The sequence below is a fragment of the Trichosurus vulpecula genome, chromosome 1 (assembly GCF_011100635.1).
Source record: "Trichosurus vulpecula isolate mTriVul1 chromosome 1, mTriVul1.pri, whole genome shotgun sequence".
In the NCBI taxonomy this organism is placed as follows: domain Eukaryota; kingdom Metazoa; phylum Chordata; class Mammalia; order Diprotodontia; family Phalangeridae; genus Trichosurus; species Trichosurus vulpecula.
Window position 1 is genome coordinate 59,538,235 of NC_050573.1, and position 25,261 is coordinate 59,563,495.

The window sequence follows — 25,261 nt, forward strand, 5'->3', positions numbered from 1 at the left end:
TCGAATTTAGCTTGAAGTGTGGTCTTCTTTAGACAAACTGTTCTTTAGTCATGGATCTCTAAACTTGCCGTTATAAATTTGATTTTTCTGAACCAAAGTTCAGAACTTTCTTTTCATCATGCTTAAATTTTATTTTGTTAGATCAAGCCCGTCATTCTACTCTATCAAAATATTTTTGTGTCTTGACTTTGTCAACTAGTGTTCTAAATATCCTTGTGAGCCCTATGTCAAGTAAAAATGTAAAACAGTCATCTTATGTATTCACTGAGATCACTGATAAAAATGTTGAATACAACAGAACCAAGGGCATATCCCTGGGGCATTCCATTAGTGAGATCTCCCTGCAAGTTGACATTAAGCCTACTCTTTGGGTCCAGTCATGTAACCACTCAACTTATAGGCTTTTAAAATTTAAAGTGATCTTAGAAATGATTTAGTTCAATCCTCTGCATTTCATAAATGGGGAAACTGAGGCCCAAAGAAGTTAAGTGATTTGCCCAAGGTCACACATCTAGTAAGTCAATGTGGTGAAGTGGAAAGGACACTAGATTTGGAGTCTGAGGGACAGGGTTCAAATTCTTACTACTTGTATGACCTTGGACAAGTGGCGTTGGACCCTCTGAGCCTCTTTAGGCCTCAGTTACCTCACAGGTAAATGAGGAGGTTGGACTAGAGAAAGTTTACGGTTCCTTCCAGCTCTAAATCTCTGATCCTATGAAATGCCAGAACTGGGATGTGAATGGACTCAGACCTGCCTGACTCTAAGGCCAGGCTTCTCCCAACTTTATCATGCAAGCCTCTCTTGCTCGATTCCTCTCCTCTTTAGATGTGACCAGGACATATGCCCACTGCCTGCCAGGGTGGACACCCTTCACTCTGGATGAAGAATCAGGAACAAGCTCAGCCGGGACACATCAAATCCTAGGCTCAATCTGAGCACAAGTTTCATTGCCATTTACTATTACTCCAACTCTGGAACAAGGCAACACAAGAACTGAGACGGACAAAGAAACCTGCAAATGCCTCCACTCATCACAATAATGACCCACTGAGAGAAAGACCCCGGATCAGATACTGGCTGCCAAAGCCCCATTGCTCCTCCAATCCTCAGTATCTCCCCTGTGCATACTCTATTCCCTACTGCAGAGAGGCTGTCACAATCCATTCCATGCCAGACCCCTCCCTGCTCTCTGGTGCTGGAAGGCTCAGGTGCCGCACAGTTCATTGTTTCTCACAGCCCTACTTAGCAAGGGAATGTACCACATGTAAGGTGCTGCCTACACCTTGTTCCACCTTGTGTTCTGAAGCTCTTCATCCTCCCTACAATACAGATCCACAGCACTTCTAGTGCAGATTTAGGTAATCAGGTGGCACAGAGGGGCTTCTTATAGCTGGGTTTGCTGTTGTTCAGTAGCGTCTGACTCTTTGAGACTTCTTTTGGGGTTTTATTGGCAAAGATACTGGTGTGGTTTGCCCTCTAGCTCATTTTACAGATGAGAAAACTGAGGCAAAGTTAAGTGACTTGTTCAGGGTCACATGGCTAGTAGGTGTCTGAGGCCAGATTTGAACAAATTTGAATTTGAGGTCAGATCTTCCTGACTCCAGGTCCAGTGCTCTATCCACTGAGCCACCTCACTGCCCTGGTAGCTGGATACCTTCTGCTATGCTTTTGCATTTGCTGAAGATAAACTTCAGCAAAAATTTAAAGGCAGGCCCAGCGCTATGGAGAGCTAAAAGAATGCTTATCTAGGAGGAATGGGTGGCTAGAAAGAGAGTGCCCAACAGATTAAAATGACATTACTAGCCAAATGAGTCAGAACCTTGAAGCTCACTCAGTCATTCAACAAATATTCATTAAGGACTTTGTATAAAGCACTTGGCTAGGCACAGCAGATAGAAGAATAGATATGACCCTCAAGGAGTTGACAATTTACTAGAAAAAAAAAGACAGAGATGCAAATGAGAAAGTCAGGCAGCACTACACAATAGTAGAGTGGATAGAACACTGGACTCCGGAGTCAGAAAGCCCTGAATCAAAATCCCGCTTCATGTACTTATGACTTGTGCTATCTTGGTCATATCAATTAAATTCTCTGGGCCTCAGTTTCCTCATCTGTAAAATGAGCTTGGACTCGGTAACCTCTAATGCCCCTTCCGGCCTTAAGCCTATAATTCTAAGAACTAGGATACAAATGAGAGGGAGATAAGGGCAAGGAGATATGCAAACTAAGTGCCACAAGAACTTTGAGGAGGAAAAGGTAATTTCAGCTACAAAAGTAAATGAAGGCTATATGGAGGATATGGTAGCTCTGCTGTGGCTCAAAGGACCTCAATAGATGAAAGATGGAGGTAGGGATAGTCCAAACATAGGTCACAGTATGAGCAAAGGCTGAATTGAATTGAAAATGGATGATGGAGAATAGTATAGTTTGGCTGGAATGTAGTCAGTCAATAAACATTTATAAGCATCTACTATGTGCCAAGCACTGTGCTAAATGCTGGAGATACAAATGAAAAAAAAAAGAGTCCCTGCCCTTAAGGAGCTTACAGTCTAAGGGAGGGAGACACAGAAAAGGAAGCTGAAAAGATGCGGGAGAGAGGAGAAAGAAGGTACCCCACAAGGGGACATGGTGGGGAAGTCAGAGAAGTTCTAAAGCCATGCAGCTGGGGGAGAAATGAGATGTCTATGAGGGAGCTCCCTCTTTAAAAGGAGTAAGTAGATTACTAGAGGGAAACAGAACAAGATAAGATGGAAAGGTAGGGTGGTGCCATACCACAAAGGGTCTTGAATGCCATGATCATTTAATTCAGTAGGCAATGGGTAGCCACTGAAAGTTTATGAGGTGAAGGGTGACGTATGAAAGCAATGTATAAGGAAAATCACTTGGGCATCAGTGTGGCACATGGAAAGGAGCTAAATCACAGTCAGGAAGACTAGTAAGGAGGCTATTTCAGTTTTCTAGGAAAGAAGGGATGAGGGCCTGAAGTAGGGTGACTGCAGTGGGAGTGAAAAGGAAGAGAGATACACAAGGATAGTTTCTCCCTTAAGGGACCAGCTGTTCCAGTTCCCCCCAGACGACTGGTCAGAATGTCCAGAGATATTTTCAAGATAAAAGGATCCTAAAATGACAACATTCAGGAATATCCTCAACTGGCTGAGTAACGTTTCAGCTTCTTTCCTCCACGTTAACTGCAGGCAATATACCATGTACACTATTCAAAGAAAATACCATGGCTTGTTTTACTCATAAAAAAAAGACTCAAAAGATAATAAGATATAACTCTACATACCTTGTCCCACTGTACTCAGATTTTCCCTGTAAGAAAAACAAAGAGAAGATTAAGCATTTTAAAATATATATATATATATATATATATATATATATATATATATATATATATATGTATATAAAGAACTTTTAAATGTGCAAAGGCTCAGAAAGATCAGGTGACTTTACTAGGGTTACACTGCTCGTATCAGGGCTAGGACTTGAATCCAGGTCTTCTAACTCCAAAATCAGCATGTCTTTTCATTTTAACTACATCATGAGAAGCCTCCCCTCCAGAGTTCCATGGCTTCCTAAGATCAAAGGTGCAACTCAGATATCCCTCTCTGCATGAATGAAACCTGTCTTTATTCCTTCAACTGCTTCCAGTGTACTCCTCACAACCACTTGGTATTTGTTGTCATTAGGTGTATTCTGTAACTACTTACAGATGTGCATGCTTGTAATCTCAGAATAGAATGGAAGCTAATTGAACATAGAGATGCATCGTTCTTTGTACTGGTATCCCTAGTGCCTAGCACGGTGACTGGCACAGAACAGGTGTGTGTGAATTGTTGGAAGGGATGTCACAAATGATCAAGCCCAATCCCCTCATTTTCCAGATAAAAGGAAGGGGAAAGGCTTGCTAGATGTCACATAGGTAATGAAGAACAAAGGTGTTCACAGATCTAGTGAATAACAGGCTGCTCTGTTCCCTGTACCATGAAGACAACTCAGGAGCTAGAAGGCACCTTTGGCTAGGTCTGGCCAGAAAGCTCTGGCTGATCCTAACATGATGGGAAGGTCCTCTGTATAGACACAGACCATGTGCTTGCTCTTCAAGAATTAGTCTAGCTAAATGCAGAGTCACATCACACAGGCATCAGCAGATTCACTTTTTTGGCCAGAGGAATTCATAGAGAACATTTATTTAAGTTTAAAGGGGCCACAATCCATGGAAGGAGGACCCACAGAGGTGAAATTATAGATCTTTCAAAGAAGTAAAATATTTGAAAGACACAAGAGCCCACGTGGATTTAAATCACAGAATGTCAGAGACAAAAGGGACTTTAGGGATCATCCAGTCAAAGGTCTTAACCTTTTGTGCATCCTGGACCCCTCTGGAAGTCTGGTGAAGTCTAAGGACCCTTTCTTAGAATATAAGTGGTTAAATTGTAGAATATAAATTACTGGATATAATTAATGGTTAAATCTTAGAATATAAATTTAAATGCATAAAATAAAATATATAGGATCACAAAGGAAACCAATTATACTGAAATATAGTTATCAAACTATTTTAAAAATAAATTCATGGGCTCCAGGTTAAGCCTCCAATCTTTCCATGTTACAGATGACAAAAGTGAGATGAGAAGAAGAGGAATGACTTGTCTGAGGTCACAAAATCAAGGCCAACGCAGAGCCTCAGTCCCCAGACTCCTAGTCCTTGGATCCTTTTCACTATGACATAAGAGCATCATTGACTCTCCCAAGCAAATGCCTTGAGGAACTGTAAGGGATTTCCAAGAAATTATTTACACACAAAAGATTGCTCACAAATTACCAGTGTATGGAAAATACTATTAAATGCCAAAGTGTTATAAAGAGCATTAAAAGTAATATAAGGGTTTGCTTTCCCCCAAAGCCCAAGATAACAGTCTTGGCAGGCGGAAGGCCTGAATTCCAGGCCTGTCTGCAGCCCTATCTGTGTGGCCCTGGGTTTGTCAGCTCACTGCTCTTTGGCTCAGCATTCTTTCCCGTCAAATGGCAATAGAACCTTTATACTATCTAACTCACAGGATCTTTGTGAAGAAAGTAGTTTGCAATTGTAAAACAAGACAGAAATGAGAGCTGTTATTATCATCATCTCATAATTGACAGGGAATTCAGACAGCTACACAATCAGTTCTTTAAAGAAGGTAGTTTTGCACTTTTAAGAAAAACAAAACTCCTCTTACAAAATCTTGTATTATTCCACTTAGAAATATCTAGTCCCCAAACATTTACAATGGTCAAAGTCCAGTACGTCTGACACGCTAGTTCAAGGGAAAAAAACAACAGCAAAATACACCAAAAAATCAGGAACTGAGCCTACAACTGCAATGTGTCGTGTTTTTCCATCTCCGGTTTTGAGTTTAAACTATTTCAGCCACGTGCAGGGGTAAACTTAGAGGTGGAAAAAGGCAACCTCTGGAGTGAACCAATTAACCTCAAATGGAAGAGCTGACAGGTCCACGACTACACCCAGAAGCCAACTGATGCTGCCTGCTGACCTCAGTGGGCGAGGGAGATGAAAGGGAATGGAAACTAAGAATCCCATGATTAGTCCCCTTGGGATGAGTTAGGGAAAGAGGGGAAGGGGGTGGGCTGTAAGTCATCTAGACATGTGTGACCAGATTCCCTTTCTTCAGGAAACATTTTGGACCATCCCAGGGCCTTGTGATCTCATTCATAGAGTTGAAAGGGACAGCAGAGATCATCTAGTGGCTCGGAGATGTTAACCTGGGCTCCATGAACTTGTGTGGTTTAAAAAATACATATATGATAACTCTATTTCAATATAATTTGTTTCTTGTGTAATCCTATGCATTTTATCTCATGATTCTGAGAAAGGGTCTATAAGCGTCACCAGATCGATGACCAAAGGGATCTGTAGCACACAAAGAGTTAAAGAATCCTCAGTCTAATCCTCTCATTTTACAGATAAGGAGACTGAGGCTCAGATGAAGAGTGGATTTGCTCAGGGTTGCAAATGTAGATTTTGAACTCCGACTATCTTCCAAATCAGCATTCAGTGCCGATGCTTCTGATGAGCTGGCTGTGCCAGACATTATACAGTACTTGGTAGATTTTACCTTGTGTTATTTTTCTCTTTTTTCTCTGTTGGTATTTTCTCTCTCTTTGTTGCAAGGTTTCAATCAAGTCATGCCCGCTTTATAATTTCTTCCCTTATTCCTCCAGTATATGCACATGTCTCCTTCCTGTGAGCTACTACTGGAACTCACTGACCTAACATGAAGTAGTGTGGACTAATGGACAGTGCTGGACTTGGAGTCAGGAAGACTGGCTTCTAGTTCTGCCTCTGGCACTTACCAGAAATCAAGTCACTTAACCTGTATAAGCCTCAGTTTCCTCATACGTAAAATGAGGACAGCATCTATAGTTTATATATATTATACATATGTATATACATATATATATCTTTATATTTCACAGGGTTTTGAGACTTAAATCAGGTAACATATGTAAAGTATTTTACAAACTTCTTCATCTATAAAATAAAAGACTGGGGCTCTAAGATCCTTTCCAGTTCTAAATCTATGATCCTATGAAAGCCCTTTATTAATTATTATTTGGCATCTGTTGTCTTTCACCTTGAAAGTCTATGGGATTATGAGAATGTCAGCTGGAAAAGATTATATTCTATGCTCCAAGGTCCCATCTGCTCTAACTTTCTATGTTTTTTTTTTTTTTTGAGTTTTTAACAGTTTATTCCTCAAGTACATGAGTACCAAGATTTGGCTTTATATATTTCCATACCATTCTTTCATTTGAACACCATAATGTTTGCTCTGACCTAAAAGGCTTAGCCTGATTTCATTGGTCACTTCAGTTTCAGCTGCAGGACTCGATAACCTAATCAGGGTGGGGGCTGATCTCAGAAAAGACACCTGAGAACCTCAGTAGGCTGAATCTTGGGTATCTCAAAAGCCCTTCCTTTTCCTGGGGCCAAGGTATGTTGCAGCAGAGAAAGTGGTGCCTGTCTCTGAGGGATGTTGCCATACCCTTAAACTGAGCCAGCTTGCAGGCCTCCTCTGGTTTCAGCCAGTGGTAAGCCTGGTGCTCCCCCCACAGCCGAATTTACACGTTGTAGTCCTTCCACTCATCCAGCTAGTAGATAACTGTTTTGGGTTTGCTGTTGACTACATGGTTCAGCTCACTCCTGAATCCCTCAATGATGTTGAGCTGGCTGGCATCCAGGCCAGGGTCACAGAGCTAGGAAGTGTCTGAGGCCACACTTGAACCTAGGTCATTCAGATTCATGCAGAGTCACATCACACAGGCATCTCTGTAGTTCTAATATTCTCAGTTCTAAATAGAGAGGGACATCATAGTGGAGATCTGGGTTTGAACCTTGGTTTCTTTCCTTAAAAAAAAAAAAGATGGTCATGGGGCAATATGACTGACCTACAACGTATTTTGAGCACTTGTTTTTTTTTTTTTTCTTACAAAACAATTTCTGGTGATATACTTTATTTTTATAGCACCTACATTCCCCAGCATGTCCCTTCTTATTCCCTGACCTAGAGAGCCATGTATTATGGTTTGGTTTTTTTTGGCCGGGTAATTGGGGTTAAGTGACTTGCCCAAGGTCACACAGCTAGTACATGTGTCAGTGTCTGAGGCTGGATTTGAACTCAGGTCCTCCTGACTCCAGGGCCTGTGCTCTACTCTCTGCGCCACCTAACTGCCCCAAGAGCCATGTATTACAACAAAGAAAAAGAGGGAAAGTATAACAGTTCAGTAAAACCAGCCAAGATATAGATAAAGTCTGACATTATGTGCAGATAAACAGTGTTCCATACCCAGAGGCCCTCACCTCTGCAATGAATCAGGATAAAGTGCCTTGGAATGTCTTCTTTGGGAGTCAAACTTGGTCATTATCATTTCAAAACATGTATTTACATTTATTATATTTATGATATATTCTTATAGTCATTGTGTATATTATTTTCCTGGCTCTGCTTACATCACTTTGCATGAGCTCATATGTCTTGCCAAGCTTCTCTGTATTAATCATATATATCCTTTCTCTTTCACAGTACAGTAACAGTTCATTATATTCATGATCTTCTCATCTTCTTACACTATCTTAATCAGTGGTGAAACCTATTTTCTGTTATCATCATTGCCATTAACATCTTTTGAGAACCCAAGGAGGGACAATATGGCAGAGGAGGAGGAATCTGGAGAGAGTCCAGGTGAGCGTGAAGCATCATTGTAGTCCCTCCTAAAATAGTGGCCTGAGGAAGGAGTCCTCCAGAGAGGAGAAGAGGGCCCCAAGATAAAGCTTATTCAGGGCAGCAGTGGGAAAGGTGAGCAGAAGGAAGGGGATTTTAGACAAACAGGGTCCAGACAAAAGGGAAGTGAAGCATGGCTGAGGCCAAAGGTGGGTGTTTTGTTTTGGAAAGTCATAGCTATAGGGAGAGGAGCCATGGGGGAGCAGGCTGTCACACCCATCCAGGAGCAATGGCAGTACTGGTTTGATCATGCTCTAGATAGCATGGTTCAAGAGCTCAGAACTTCAAGATTCAACACTTGCTACCTGTGTGACTTAACTTTCTAAGCCTAAGTTTTCTCATCTGTAACATGAGGATAATAATATTTAAACTACCTCACTGGGTTGTTATGAGGAAAATGCCTTGGAAACCTTAAAAAACTAGAAAATGTTGAGTTACTGTTATTGTCCGCTTCCTTCTGTCTTTAACCTTCAATATTCGAAGATACCTGCTAGCTCTGACACTGTGTTCTAAACATTCCTTTGAACTCTGATATGCTGTGATTCTCGAAGGGAACACTTAAAAGACAGGTACTTAAATATACTTCACTGGAATATTCTTCAACAATTTGATAGTATTAATATTAGTAGTACTATTTTCACAAAATCACAATCTAACACTAAATGATGCTTTCAGGAGGATGCTCAGTAATTTTGGCACCAAGTATTATTTTATTATTACTTTATTAACATTTATTAGTATTATTATATTACTACCATTTGCTGGTGGGGGCAGCTAGGTGATGCAGTAGACAGAGCATTGGGCCTAGAGTCAGGAAGATTCACCTTCCTGAGTTCAAATCCAGCCTCAGACACTTACTAACTGTGTGACCCTGGGCAAGTCACTTCACCCTGTTTGTCTCAGTTTTCTCATCTGTAAAATGAGAAATGGCAAACCATTCCAGTATCTTTGCCAAAAAATCCCAAATTAGGTCATGAAGCATTGGATACGACTGAAACAACTGAACAACAACAAGGTGTGTATGTGTATGTGTTTATGTGTGTGTGTGTGTCGGGGGGGGGGGGTTGTCCTAGGGAATTGGCAGGAGGAGACACAGTGGCCAGGAATTCCTTTAGGATTTTACAACATGGTTTCTATAGTGTTTCCCCCCTTTAACTTCATTCCATTCAATAAACATTAATAAGCACTCAAATGCCAGAATTCCTTAGTTCCTCAGTCTACCTGACTCGCAAGATCTATTCTTTTAGCCCACCTGAGCTACAGACAGGGATGATACCTCTCTTGATTATGTTCTACTCCCACCTTCAAGAATTTGGAATTCCTTTATGTTATCATAATCTTCTATCTTTTGGTATCTCTCTATGCCTCTTTAAATCTACTCTTTATCCTTGCCCTTACTGCCAGTCCATCCATCCCTCAGGGCTATCCCAGGTCTCCCTCCTTTCCAATCTTGATGGCTACATGTAAAAGCTCAATTCTAGACCATCCCCCATCCTAGAATCCCTTGATCCCTTGGCCTCTCATTGACCATGTTTTGCTAAACACCAATCCTGGAACACTCAAACCATCTGCCTCCTTCACGCCTACTCATATGCTGCTGAACAGAATGAAGGAAAACATAAAACTGTGCTGACTTGGTCCATGACAAGTTTACCAGAGCTAATCTCCGGGTGGGCGCTCATTGTAACAAGGCAATCCTATGATAGATCCTTCTTAATTGATTCCATATCCCACTCACCACAACAGCTGTTCCAAACTTTTTCTTCTTTCCTTGGGCCTCCCCTGCCACTCCTCTACCCTTTCTGCTGAAGACTTCAAATTGTACTTCCCAGATAAAAATGACACTATTTGCTGAGAACTCCTTCTTCCTCCCCTCCTCTTCCTCAGCTCATATACCCATGATATCTTCCCCCATCTACTCCTTCACTGAAGTCTCTGATGATGAGGTGGCCTTCCAAGGCCAACCCATATATGTGTACCCTTGATCCCATCTCCTCTCATCTTTTCCAGCAGATTGACTCCAGTATCACCCTCTCTGTATTCTTCAATCTTTCCATATCTGCTGGTACCTTCCCTGTGCATCCCCAATGCTTCCCCAAACCTTCACTAGATCTTGCTATGCCAGCCAGCCATCATTCTATATCTCTCCTTCCTGTTCATCTAAACTCCTCAAAAACAAACCAAAACCTGTCTATAACTGGTATTTCCATGGGCTCTCCTCTCACTCTTCTAACTGCTCTGTAGCCTGGCATCTGATCTCATCATCACCCAAAACTGTTTTCTCCAAAGTCACTAATCAGTGAGGGCCCAAGACACATCCTTCGAGCACACCCCCAGTTAGTGGACATGACTTGGATGAAGATGCATTAAAGGAGACTGAGGAGTGGTCAGACAGTAGGAGGAAAACCAGGAGAGAGCAGTGTCACAAAGATGTAGAGAAGAGGGTGATCCACAGAAAGGTCAAGAAGGGTAAGGACTTAGAAAAGGTCATTGGATCTGGCAATTAAGAGACTGGTAGTCAGAGAAACATACAACTTTAGAAAAAAAAGAGGTCTTGAAGATCATCTTGCCTCAGCCACCCATAACCCTGGGCAAAACACTTAACTACTTTGAGCTCATTTGTGAAAAGAAGGACTTGGATTAAATAGCCTCAAAGGTCACTTCCTGCTCTAAATCTATGATCCTGTGGTCTAATCCAATTCTCTCAATTTATTTGAGAAAAATGGAGTGCAGAGAAGGAAAGTACCATGCCTACCAAGAATATTGACCTGGTGATAGGCAGATCAGGACATGAGTCCAGCTCTCCTGACTCTCCTTGCTGAAGCTCTCCCCACTGTTTTGTGTACACAAAACCCTATGTAGCATGTGTCTGCACCACACTGACTAGCCAGTGTGTATGTCTGATCTTTACAACTATCCTTCAAGGAAAAGGAAATACGTTGTCCTGTGATGATCACGGGAGAAGGTCCTTTCTCTTCGTCATTGCCAACAAGATTCTTGTCAGAGTCCTCTTTAATAGGCTGATCCTTCACCCAGAAGATGGTCATCTACGTGAGAGCCAGTGTGGCTTCAGAAAGGTCCAAGGAACAGTTGACATGGTATTTGCTGTCTGACAACTCCAGGAGAAATGCCAGGAGCAGAACAGAGGTCTGTACACAATGTTCATCGATCTGACCAAGGCCTTTGATACTGTTAGTCATGAGGGCTTGTAGAAGACCATGGCAAGATTTGGTTGTCGGGAAAAGTTCATCAATACTGTCCATCAGTTTCATGACGGCATGCTTGCACAGGTTCTGGATATTGGACAACGCTCTTGCACTTTTCCCAGTCACCAACGGAATGAAGCAGGACTGTGTGCTTGCTCTCATGCTTTTCAGTATGATGTGTTCAACCATGTTGTCAGATGTCTTCAGTGAAGATGAAAGCAGCATCAAGGCCAGCTACTGCACTGATGATAAATTATTCAACTTGAAAACACTACAAGCCAAGACTAAAGTAGAGGGAGAGTTAGTGTGTGACTTTTTGTTGCGAATGACTGTGCACTCAATGAAGCCTCTGAAGCTGAGACGCAACAAACTCTGGATTGATTCTTTGCTGCTTGTGCTAACTTTTGGCATTACACCAAGAAAACATAGGTTCTTCACCAGCCAGCATTGCACCGTCCATATGTGGAACCATCAGTTACAGCAAATGGAGAAAATTTTGAATGCTGTGGATAAGCTCACATGATAATGAGGTTGAACATGCGTTGCCAGAGCTAGCTTAGTATTTGGGAAGCACTTTACACATCTCATTTTATTCTCACCCCCCTAGGGGCGGGTTGGTGCTATTATTATCCCCATTTTACAGATGAAGAAGCTGCAGCTTGAGACAAGAGTCACATTGCTAGTGACTGAGGCAGGATTTGATCCTCCACACATTATACTACCTAGCTGCCTCACCAACTTTATGCAGATTACTCCTTTATTTCTATATCCAGACCTAGTTTCTCTCCTAAATTTCAGTACTGCATCATTAATTGACTATTAGACATCTCCAGTTGGATCTCACAGGCACCTAGAACCCAACACATCCTAAACAGAGCAAATCAAACATTCTCCTCCCCATTCTTTCTCCCTTCTTTCTAATTCCCCTATTTCTGTTAGAGGTAACTCCATTCTTCTAATCACACAGGCTGATAACCCAGGAGTCATCCTTGCCCCTCTCTTTTTGCCTCCTAACCCACATCCTAATACACAATCAGTCCAAGGTCTGCTGGATCCTACCTTGCTACTGTCTCTCCCCACTCACATAGTCACCACCCTAATTTAGGCTCTGACCTGGACAACTTGCAATGGCCTCTTTGTTTGTCTCTCTGCCTCCAGCCTTTCCCCCTTCCAATTTATTCTCTATGCAACTGCCAGAGTGACATTCCTATAACACAGATCTGACCTCACGCTCATGCTCTAATGGCTCACTCTTGTCTTTAGGATAAAATACAGCTATTATTTGGCATTTCCAGTACCTTCCTTGCCTCTTCTTCACAGCGCCCCCTAGCTGCTGCAGAAGTTCAGTGCAAGTGCCACTTCCTATAGAAAGCAGGGCGAAGGGGCACTGAAATACGTATGTGTGTGTAGCAGAGGGGGGAGGGGAGGGGGCGGTGCCCAAAGGCTATTACAGAAATTACCTTGTATAGATTTTGCCTTTAATTTTCTACACATGTGTTCCCACTCAATAGAATGTAGGCTCCTTAAGAGCAAAGCCTTTGCATTTTTGCTTTTGTGTCCTCAGTGCCTGGTGCAGTGCCTGCCACAGCTAATAAAGAAATGCTTGCTGAATTGAAACTTTTAACCTCTCTGGGACTCAGTTTTCTCATTTGTGAAATGTGGATGAAAAACATTTCACTCCTTATGTCACAGAGGTGTTGCGAGCAAAGCACACTGTATACCTTTAAGAACTACAGAAATATGACCTACTGTTACATCCCACCTCCCCTAAAGCCCCAGAGGAAAAAAACAACTTTGCACCTTAGACTAGTACCCAGCATGGGGCCCTCCCTATACAGACATCCCATAAATGTCTGCTGCTATGACAGGACCTCAGAATATGAGGGAACTTCTCCTGTGTTCACAATAAGACTCCTCTAAAGAGTAAAAAACAAATTTATTTTTCTGCATCTATTCAGGCTGAGCAACAGCTGTAAGGTTAAGTAGTTTGTGACTGATCTAAAGCAACCTGTTTATTACAGATAATGAGAAAGTTTACCTCGACCCATCAGCTCCCCAAATAAAAGGCTGCTGCTGAGGAAAACAACAGCTTCTCTTGAAGTTTAAATGGCCTCATAAAGACAATAGCTTCATATGACTAGGGACCTCAGAGATCACGTGGGTGATCTGCCATAGAAAGATGTGCAGAGGTTCTAACAAGGTAAGGCAGGTACAGAAAGACCCCAGGAGGCTGGGCCCACGACCTCACAGCACTCGCTTGCTGGCTCACGAGCTCACGAGCTCCCTCAATGTAAGAGCCCATCTCTTGGGACTCGATTTGAAACATTTGCTGTGGTTGTTTCCCCTTCCTTAACACTTGCCTATCTGGTTTCATACGTCACCAGAGCTCACTTTTCTGCCTAGCAATGCACAACCCCAGGGCCTTAGAGTGGAACGGACTCCATGACCTCTGAAGGTCCTTCCAGTGATCAGACTCTGGGCCTTTGGGACCCAAGTGGGGTGAACCCTTTAAACCCCAATGCTAGAAGGGGGTCTCAGGACTGAATGTCATGTCTTAGTCCGAAGGGACGTTAGATCCCAGGACCACGGACTCTAGGGGCTCTTAAAGACTGTCTAGCTTTGACTGTACAGCTGAAGAATGAAGGTCTAGAGAAGGGGATATATTTCCAAGGTCATAGCTCCCAAGTCTCCTGCCTCACATAGCCCAGCACGCTAACATTGCATCCAAGTTGTCCTATTGTCATGAGGAGGAAGGTGAACTCCAGTGCCAGATAACTTGTGGCTTCATTAACGTGGGGCCTCCCTCTACTGATGCAGATAGCAAATCTCTGCTTTAAAAGAAGTTCTTCAAGAGCTGCTGTGGTTGCAGGCTCTGTTGATGAGTGTCTCTGAACTTAGCCAAGTTGGTCCTCAGGGGATACACAACTAGTCTGTCACTAGACTTTGATCCAGACACTTAATCCAGAGGGTGAGTTTTCAACAAACATACTAGTAGAATCCATATAAGCTCTGAGAATCTTTATCCCAGCTCCCATTCCCACTGATGAACTGGGCTGCCATAGATTAACCATCACTCACTGAGGGTTCTAAGGGTTTTGGAGTAGTCAGGAGTAATTCTATAAAGCCATATGCTCAAGTTCTTCCCCCTAAGATTATCAGTTGGGAATCAATTGAGTTGGCCAGCTTTAAATAGCATTTAGAAAGAGGTATTTATTAAAGGGCTACAATTAGGACAGCTATCTGGGTCTAGTGGTGAGATACAGATTAGGATGACTGGAGGTGGCTCAGGATGCAGTGGGAAACCTTGGCCTTTTTAAGCCAAGGTCTTTCCCCAGTCTCAGTTTGTCTGAGATACCCATTTAGTGATTAAAGCTAGGTAAGAAATGAGGCAGAGAATGGCCTCTTATTCAGATGGCTCTAGAGGAGAAAATGAAGTTGGTGACCTTGCACAGACCTCCCTCGCTTAAACCCAATTCACTTGCATTTCATGGTGCCACCTCTCTGATGTCATGGTCTTCTTTGAGAATGAAGGACAAACAACAACAATAAACAATAAAGAGTCCTCCCCCCAAAGTTTGAAATTATTTGTAATTTCCTCTCTTGGAGGCAAACTTGTACCTTGTGGAGTGTTATTCTGACTAAGAAACAGGGAGAGGCATTCAGAGCCACGCATGATAATCAAGGCAGGGGTCAAAGACTGATTATGGGAGCCAGGAATTTAAATCTTATCTTTGCTACTTAGTAGCTGTGTGGTCCTGGGCGAATCACTTAACCTTTCTGAGAAATGAGGGAATGGGAATAGATGAGCTCTAAGATATTATTTGCCTCTATGATCCTAAGGAGAATTAGAATAATATCCTATAAAATGGCCCTGAATATTATTCCCAGAGAGGAGGCCAGACATAGTCTGAGGACAGGCAGCCTTGTGGGAATGTGTAGGGTCTCCCAAGGTGGAGAGTGGATAGGGATGTTACTCATTGGATCATAGAATTTAGAGCTGTGATGGACCGCTGAGGTCATTTAATCCACACCTTCATTTTACAGATGAAAAGCCTCAAACAGAGAAATGACTTACCCCAGGTCACATAAGCAATAAGCAGCAAGGCTGAGATTCAAACCCAGGTCCTTTGACCTGATGTTATCTCCCTGGTCATGTGATTCATCAGACCATAGTGGATAAGTTCTGGTTTCACTGGTTAAAAAAAAAAAATCCACCTGAGTCACTTAGCATCTGAGCTCAGTCTGTATACCTTTGGTTTGAACAGTATTTAATGAGGCCAGATTTCCTGTGATGAATTAAGGGTATGATCATGAAGTCAGCTCAGATGGCTGCCAACACGGCTGTTTCTATCCAGTTTAAATGACTTTCTGGTCCCTAGAGGGTGAGCACAGGTCCCTTTTTCCTCCAGAAACATTTGGGTGTTTTTGCAGGGGATTTTCCATCTGTGCAATAACCTTTGTTGTTGTTGTTGCTATCACATTTAGCAAAGAGAGCTGAAAACCCCCAAAGCATTGGGGGCTTTTCCCAGCTCTGCACTGGCAGGATGGCTCAGGCAAGCAGTTTGGCACCTAGTTCGAAGGGATGGCAGTGGGCGGCAGCAGCAGCCAGCCTCAGGAGGCGGGAAACCCTCGGCCTACACAGCCACCCCCACTGCCCTTGTATGGACAACAGCTGAGAAGCCTCAGCCAGGGGAGGCAAAGAGGAAGGGAAGGAGGCTAATGAGAGGGCAGGACGTCACTCCCCACAGAGTAAAAGGGCAAGGCTGAATCATAAACATGAACAACTCAGGGCGCTGCTTTTCGAGCTATGAGGGAGGAGCATCGAGGCTCAGGAGGAACTCCAAGACAACAGTCAGTGACATACAGGCAAGCTGGCATTTTGTGAGGGCGTGGATAGGATGGCCCATAGCCATGATAGAAAAGTGCAGCCCTTCTGGAGTAAGGGAGAAGATAGGAAGAACCCTTCTCACCCTGGAACATTTCTCCTCCCTACTTCCTCACTGTCATTGTTGAGTTCCTCCATTTGAAATGGCAGCCCTGGGTGGTCGGCCTTCCTTCCTCTCCTGCCTATGCTTCTGACTCTCTGGACTTTGCCAGCATGCTCCCCTGCCAGTAGGAACTGCTCCTAGAGCCCAGGCTTTTCAGCTCCCTTTTATGTACTGTCTTCATTAGAGTCTAAACACTTTGGAAGCAGAAATCATCTTTATTTTTGCTTGTATTTCTACCCTCAAATCTTAGCACAATGTCTAGTTAGTACATTGGTGTTCAGTCATTCAGTCGTGTCTGACTCTTCGTGACCTCGTGGACCAAACTATCTGTGGGGTTTTGTTGGCAAAAATACTGAAGTGGTTCATCATTTCCTTCTCCAGGGGATTAAGGCAAACAGAGGTTAAGTGACCTGCCCAGGGTCACACAGCTAATAAGTGTCTGAGGCTGGATTTGAATTCAGGTCTTCCTAACTCTGGACCCAGCACATAGCTGCCTTCTATGTCCAGCACATAAAAAAGCTTAAATGTTTGTTGCCTGCAAGGTAACACAGGAAAGGTGACTGAGGGCAGATACACTCTGCATTTCTGAAAGACAGCAAGGTGAGGGATGGGGACAGCAGTCACTTCAGGGAGCAGACACACTCCCATGAATTGATCACAATCCTATGGCAAAGTCCCAGAGAGCCTGGGTGGTCACACTCTGCTTGCTAAGTATGTTGTGGCCAGGATTCTTCAACAGAAATGGGCTGAATTAGAAAGCTACAGAGGTACCTTCTAACTCAGATTCTATGAGGTTAAATGACTTTGAAAGTGACATAAAAGAGAAAGAAATTGAGTTTCTGAGAGAAGTGACTAATTACAGATAGTAATTGGTGTAAATGGGGCTTGAACCCAGCTTTTCTGATTCAAAGTATACCATTTTTTGATGACAGTCAATAAGCATTTATTAAGCACTTACTATGTATCAGGCACTGCTAAGCACTGGGGAATATGAAGAAAGGCAAAAACATGTCCCTTGACCTTAAGGAGCTCATTCTAATGGGGGCAGAACAACACGCATATGACCAGACAAATAACCAGGTAGGTGGCATAGTGAATAAGAGTGCAAGGCCTGGAGTCTGGAAGACTCATCTTTCTGAGTTCAAATCTGGCCTCAGACACTTACTAGCTGTGTGACCCTGGGCAAGTCACTTAGCCCTGTTTGCCTCAGTTTCCTCATCTATAAAATGAGTTGGAGAAGGAAATGGCAAACATTCCAGTATCTCTGCCAAGAAAACCCCAAACAGGGTCACAAAGTGCCGGAAATGACTGAAAAATGACTGAAATATAAGATCTATTCAGTGTAGATGAAAGGTAATCTCAGATGAAAGGTAATCTACTAGTAGCCTGGAAGACTGAGAAAGTCCTCCTGCAAAACGGGTAATTTGAGCTGATTTTGAAAGAAGTCAGAGAAGCCTGCAGTTAGAAGAAGGAAGAACATTTTAGGTATTGGGGACAGCAAATCCAAAAGCCCAGAGTCAGGAGATTGAGTGTTGTATGTGAGGAACAGCACGCATTTACTTTCAATCAGACCATATCTTAAGGAAGAAAGAAAATTAAAAGGAAACTGTAGGATCCCTGGACTTGGGGAAAGTGAAAGATGAGACAGAGATCTGTCTGAACCAACTCTGACTCAACCAGGGTTCAGTGGGTAGGTAACACTTATTGGTCATAGAATGTCCAAAGTAGAAGTGATCTGAGGACACAGAATGTGAGAGCTGAGAGGGACCTTAGAACACAGGCCATCAGAACTGAAAGGGACTTTAGAATATAGGCTGCCAGGGGTGGGAGAACTTTAGAACAAAGAAAACTAGAAGGGGACATTACAAGTGTTCTCATCCAGTCTCCTCATTTGTAAAATGAGGAAACTGAGGCCCAGAAAATTATTAGTCAAAGGTCATACATGTTGGTGATAGAAGAAAATGGCCTAATTTTAGGGGTCTATGGGCTTGTTTCCTTTTAAAAAAATATTTTGAAAATTATTTCAATATAATTGGTTTCCTTTGTAATCCTATATACCAAACATGATACACACACACAAAAGATGAAGAAACTCTGCTCGAGAGGTCCTTCCACCCCAAGGCCCCACTCTCCTAATGGGTAATCACTTGGGACAGCCCCAATACAAGGCTTCACTTACTCCCTCCTCTCTGGCCACCTCTTCTACAGCCTCACCAACCTCCTTGCCTGCCTCACTACCTTTCTAGCTCTGGAGTCATGACCAAATCAATTCTACCATTATTCCTGGATGGAGTGTGCCAATCTACTGTCCACTCCCCTAAGGCCCCACTCACCATCCTTGTCACTTTCTTGATCAAAGTACCACTTCTTGGTCACCACTTCCCTATGTATGTTGTCTCTCCCATTAGAATGTAAGCTCCTTGAGGTCAGGGACTGTCTGCTTTTTCCTTTGTATCACAAGCGCTAAGTACAGTGCTTGGCACATAATAAATACTTGTTTATTCATTCATTTCTCTATCTATGCAATCATTAATATTTAAGAAAATTGAGTCTAAATTAGCCCCCAAGAAAACTGTCTATTCCATTTGTAGAGATTGCGGAGGAAGGAGATCTCACAAACTCAAAAACCTCACAAACTCGAAAATCCAGACAAGATGCTTCCTTATATAAGACCATTTTGTGTGGCTGGCTGTTAGCAAGAAACTCCGTGGCTAGCAGATTAGAAAAGGTATGCTGGGACTGGCTGAGATCATACACCATTCCCAAGCCTCAGGTCTATAAAACAGAAAGAACAATGCACGCCTCCCTCCTGGAGACATAGGCTAGGGGCCTGAAAGGCTGCAGATTACATTGTAAACTTGGCCTGCAATAATGTGACCTGTGTGCTGGGTCTGCACTATGAACGACCTGCATGGGGCCAAGTGATCCCACAGTCCAGCCACAAAGCCAGTGGGGGTAACGTGGGAGCTCCCCAATTAAGGGCATGAATACTGGCAATAAAAGAGGCAGCTTTTTCCACTGAGTACATTTTAAAAGGGGAACATTTTCACTGCATGAAGGACTTGTTTTGAAACTGGCTCCCGTCAGTCTGCAGTACGTAACATATACAAAGAAGAGACAGACTTCATTGAAGCAAAAACTCCCTATCTTGCCTCCATCGTGCCTTTCTAAAGGTAAAGCTTAACCAAAGGTATGTGCCCAGCAATTGCAATGCCAATGTAGACTCCAGGGGAACTGAGCCATGCCTCAGTGGGGCAGCCTGCCTGGCATAGTGACAAGAGCACTGGCTATGAAGTCAGAGAGATTGAGCTCCAGCTCTGCTATCTACCTGTGTGATTCTGGGCAACTCATATTGTTACTTCTATCGATTTTTGTTTCCTTATGTGCAAAGTGCCAGGTTGGTATGAAACTTGCAAATATGAAAAGAGAAGAAAACATTACTAGAGCAGCTGTGAGAAGATAGCTCACCAATGTACTGTTGGCAGAGCTAGGAATTGTTCCATTTGTTTTGGAAAACAATTTGGAATCATGTGAGAAGTGATTTAACAATTCATACCCTCTGACCTAGCGATTCAATTACTGGGCATGATACCAAGGAGGTCAGTCAGTAAGAAAGATATCCAAATAGTCAAAGTCCAACTTTCTAAGGTAGCAAAAACCTGCCCTTTGGTTGGGGAACAGCTGAACCAAGAGAAGCACATGAGAGGGCCTTGGCGGACTGTAAACTCAATGTTAGTTAATAGTGTGATATTGTAGCCAAAGAGGCTAAAGTGGTTCAGGATGGCCTAGAGAGTGACCAAAGCTTCCAGGAATAAGGAGGTCATGAGCCCAATGCCCTCTGTCCTGGTCAGATCACATTTGGCAGCATTATGTTGGGTTTGGGGTACAACAGTTTAGGGGGAGCATTGATAAGCTAGAGGGCATTCAGAGGAGGTCAGCGAGAATGGCAAAGGGTCTGAAGTCCATGCTCTGTGAAGAGCAGTTGAAGCAACCAGGGATGTTTAGCCCAGAGAAGAGACAACTCAAAGGGATGAGACAGAGAGCTGTCTTAAAATATCTGAAAAGGCAGAAATGTGGAAGAGGGCTTAGATTTGTCCCGCTTCTCCTCAGACAGAAGGAGCAGGAATAAAGAGTAGAAGTTACAAAGAGACAAACTTGGTTTGAGGTGAGGAAACAGATGTGAACAAAAACAAGCAGCATCACTGAAAAGAGAACAAAGCAGCGATAGCTAGCGTTCATAAGGCACTTTACAAAGCACTGGACATTTCTGATCTCGTGATCTCATCTCACAGCCAATCTGGGAAATCAGATGAGGAAACCGAGGCAGGCAGTGGTTAAGTGAGGTGCCCAGGGTCACATGGCTGGATTTGAACTCAGGTCTTCCTGACTCCAAGTCCATGACACCATGTCTGGAAGTCTTCACACAGAGGCTGGATGACCACCTTATCAGGTATGTTCTAAAAGGAATTCTTCAAGTATGGTTTATGCCGGATGGCTACTGAGGCCAACTCAAAAATTCTGTGATTGTCTCACATTATGTCATCATAAACTATGAACATGAGAAATGCTGAGTAACAATAGGAAGACTTTTAGGAGGCAGAGCAGGAAAGCAAGAACCAGGAGGAAAAAGATAATGACTTTACTAATGTAAATGAAAACAACACTCCATGAGGCAGCTGGCTCAGACTAAATGCACAACCAACACTGGTTCCCGGCCTCAGATAACAAAGCACCCTTGCCTCCTCCCAGACAGGGTAGTGGGGGCCTACAGCTACATACACTTGTAGATGTGCTCACTACCATCTGGATTTGCTTAACTGTTTTTCTTTGTTAAAAGAATATGTTTATGTGGAGGGGTGGGATGGAAGCAATATTCATAACAGTGATATTTTAAAAGAGACATCAATAAAAAAAAATTTAATGAAAAGGTTGACCTAGAAATCTCTAAGATCAGTTCTAGCCATAAATCCTGGCCAGTTTCCTCTCATGTAGGTCTTGATCTTTCTTTTTTTTTTTTAAATCTGTAATTAATTTTTTTTTTTGGAGGGGAAAGGCGAGTGACTTGCCCAAGGACACTAGTAAGTAAGTAAGTAAGTGTCAAGTGTTTGAGGCTGGATTTGAACTCAGGTCCTCCTGACTCCAGGGCCAGTGTTCTATTTACTGCTCCACCTACCAGCCTCCTTGATCTTTCTTTCAAAGGAGGCTACTGATCTATCAGAAAGGTCCAGTTGTCAGGTATGCAGAATATCAGAGCTAGAAAGGGATCTCAAATATCGTTTAGATCAAAAGCTTCATTTTTTTCAAGTGGAGAAAGTGAGATCTCAGCAAGGGAAATTACCAAAGTCACAAAGCTGATAAGTGGCAAAATCTGAGTTTCGCCAATAAGAGGAAAGGTCCTTTCACTTAACTGTGCAGACTTGGTGAGACATTAAACTTGAATTTGAATTTTGCCTTTGACAGTTACTGAGTGACTATGAACAAGTCACAATCTCTTAACCTCAGTTTCCTAATCTAGAAAATGGTGATAATAAGGCTTATAATTACCTATTTCAAAGGATGACTGTGAGGATCAAATGTATATAAAGCACTTCCCAACTTTAAAATGAAACACTTAAAGTGTTTATAAAGGCCATAAAGGCACAGAAAAGGTCCAAAAGCCTCCAATCTGAGCAGTAGTCTACAATGTTGTACGATAGAAAGAGTGCTAGCCTTGGTTTTGAGTCCTGGCTCCAACATTTAATAGTTGTGTGACCACAGGCAACTCACTGAATTCCTCTGAACCTCAGTTTCATCTGAAAAATGGTGAAATAATAATAACTACTCCCATGCCCATTATGCTTTAAGATTTACAAAGCACAGTGTCTCCTTATGGGTCACTTGGGTTCTTGTGGTCTCTGGCAAGGGAACGATAAATAAAATCTTTCCTCAAGGGGGCAGCTAGTGGTGCAGGGAGTAGAGCACTAGCCCTGGAGTCAGGAGGACCTGAGTTCAAATCCGGCCTCAGACACTTGACACTTACCAGCTGTGTGACCTTGAGCAAGTCACTGAACCCCAGTTGCCTTTCTAAAGCACTTTCCTAATAATAACAGTGAGACACCTAGTATGAGCATTATTATCTCCATTCTATAGATGAAGAAATGGAGGCTCAGAGAGATGTTGTGTGGCATGCCACTAGCCAGACAACTAATGAGCACTGACACCAAGATTTGGCGTTTTTGGAAGGGGGAAGGTAGGGCAATTGGGGTTAAGTAGACAGAATCTAAGTTCAATATTTGTATTACTTACTTCACACAACTGTAAACTATAAAGTGATATCAAAATCTGAGTTGTTATTTGTCCTTTCCGTTCTAAGTCTCTAAGAAATCGCATGTCCTTAATAATCCTAGTATAGACTGCCAGTATTCAGTCTAGGAAATTGGCAGGTCTTAACAGGTTGAGATGGAATGGACAGCCATGGAACTGAAAAGCTGAAAGGGACCTTAAATTCTATGCCCTCATTCTATGCCCACGAAGAAACCGAGGCACAAAGTGTAACCAACATCACATATTGAATAAATGGCAGAACCAGGATTGGAACAGTATGTTGATACCCTTCCACAACATGATGAGTCCTCTCCCTCAAAGCTTTTCATCTAGAAATAGGGCAGTCCCAGGAATTTGAGGATTTCTGAGTGTGAGGGATTAATTTATAGTTTAGGGACAATTTGCAGTTTGGCGAAAATTGAGGAAAATTGGAAACAAAGAGAGGCGTCTGAACCACTCAGACACCACCAAAGAAACAGACAAACAGCAATCAAGGGCTTTCTCCTCCCTCGTCCCCTCCCCAGCCTAGCAGAAGGGTAAGTTGTTATCCTTCATCCTATCAGGTTTTCTTTGTTCTTTCCTTTTTGGTGGGGAGGAGGGAATTCAGACCCGATTGCTATAAGGAATTCCCAGCTAAGAAACTTCTACTAATACAGCTTTTCAACTCTTCAGCAATTTGTAGCCTTAAAGAATTGTCTAAGGCCAATAAGAAGTAAGTGACTTGCTCAGGGTCACACGGCAAGGACAGGATTGCTTTGGATGAGCTCATCTGGACTTCTATTTGAAATGGTGCCATGAAAGTTTGTTGCGGAGCCCAGCTCTCCCATACATATCCCAGCAAAGATGTAAAAGGTCACCAGATGGCACAGGGATTTGTTGGCTAAGTTGGATCAGTCGTGTCCAACTCTTTGTGACCCCATTTTGAAGCCTTCTTGGCAGAGATACTGGAGCAGTTTGCCATTTCCTTCTCCAGCTTATACAGATGAAGAAACTGAGGCAAACAAGGTGAAGTGACTTACCCAGGGTCACACAGCTAGTAAGTGTCTGAGGTCAAATTTGAACTCAGGAATATGAGTCTTCCTAACTCCAGGACTAGCACTTTATCCACTATGCCAGCTAGCTGCCATTGGAACAATGATAAAGAAGACCAAAAAGAAATACTAGTAAGCTTCTCCATCTAGTCTAGAACAGCACAAGAAGATAGCCAGACATCCGTGAACAGGCAGGCATGGGTTATGCCAGGGAAGGCACAGGCCAGTTTGAATGTCAGTAAACAGTGCTGGAAGCCTGTAGTTCTCTGAGCTGAGATACACCAGGGGAAACAGAAGGCTGCTAAAGCTCTGACAACAGGGTCCTTGCAGGAAGAATGAGACCAGTATGATCTCTGTGGGGTCTCTCGGGGGATGGAACCCACTCCTGAGTTGGATGTTATTTTTTCCTTTCAGGATGGAACCCATAGTTGGTGATTACACAAGGTAGAGACAGAGATGGGGTGAGACCAGAAACTGTATTGGGCTACCAGAAGACTGATGCAGAAGCCAAGGCCGGTGACAGAGGGCAGGCCCTACTACCAGGCGGCATGTCAAGAACTGGGGTGGCAGTAACATCCAAAGTACAGGGGGCACAGAACCATATACAGCCTACCCAACCCAAGTAAGAGAGTGAAAGAAGATGGAACCTGGCCCTGGTACCAAGTACCAGCCCAGGAACTTAGACAAGAGATATGAGCAAACAGAAGAAAATATACACAATGAAGAAATACAATGGGTAGGGTCAGTGTAGTGCAGTAGCTAGTGTTCTGGACTTGGCAACAGGAAGACAGGTTTGAACTCTACCACAGACACATCTTATCTTAGATAAAAGTCACTTAAACTCTCTGGAGTCTTAGTTTCTTCCCTTGAAAATGCAGTATTTAACTCACATAGCTGTTGTGAGGATCAAATGAGTGTTAGTAAAGTGCATTCTTTGCAAAACATTTTACTAGTGTTAAGAGAAGCCCCTCGGGAGACAAATACAAGAAGAGACTAGCCCTATGATGAGTTCAAGTAGAGTCCCACAGAAAAGAATGACTTGGCTCCAAGAATGACTAGATATGAAGCACGAGAGAAGGAACAGGATGAAAGGAAGAATCAGGATCACAATTTATGTAACAATTACAAAAATATAAAGGGTACAACATTGAAAGACTCCAGAATGCTCATCAGTGCAGTAACAGCTGATCATGACTTCAGAGACTGCTGATGAATCACCCTTTTCCACCTCTTAGCAGTGAGGGGATAGACAAGAGGTGTAGAATGACATACACAGCTTTAGAAAAAGCTAATGTGTTGTTGATTTGTTCAGCTTGATAGATTTATTCGTTACAACGGAAGATTTCTATATTGTGCAGAGGTAGCTGGTGGGCAGTGAAAATGATACAAAAATGAAACATTAAAAAATACACTAAAGAGTGCAGAAGGAAGATCAGGAAGGGACAA

General features: G+C 42.9%; 1 protein-coding gene and 1 pseudogene across 2 annotated transcripts in view; one reads left to right on the forward strand and one right to left on the reverse strand.

The window, feature by feature from the left end:
• GNG7 (G protein subunit gamma 7) overlaps positions 1-25,261 on the reverse strand; it is a 364,198-nt gene that overhangs the window by 124,202 nt on the left and 214,735 nt on the right. Inside the window, exon 4 of one of the 2 annotated variants that reach the window (XM_036756410.1) lies at positions 3,292-3,317. The exons of the other annotated variant lie outside the window; for it this stretch is intronic. The gene's annotated coding sequence lies outside the window, so the exon portion shown is untranslated. The remainder of the gene's footprint in view (positions 1-3,291; positions 3,318-25,261) is intronic. 2 annotated transcript variants of the gene reach the window in all.
• The window catches only part of LOC118859172, a 72,167-nt pseudogene continuing 62,981 nt past the window's right edge, over positions 16,076-25,261 (forward strand).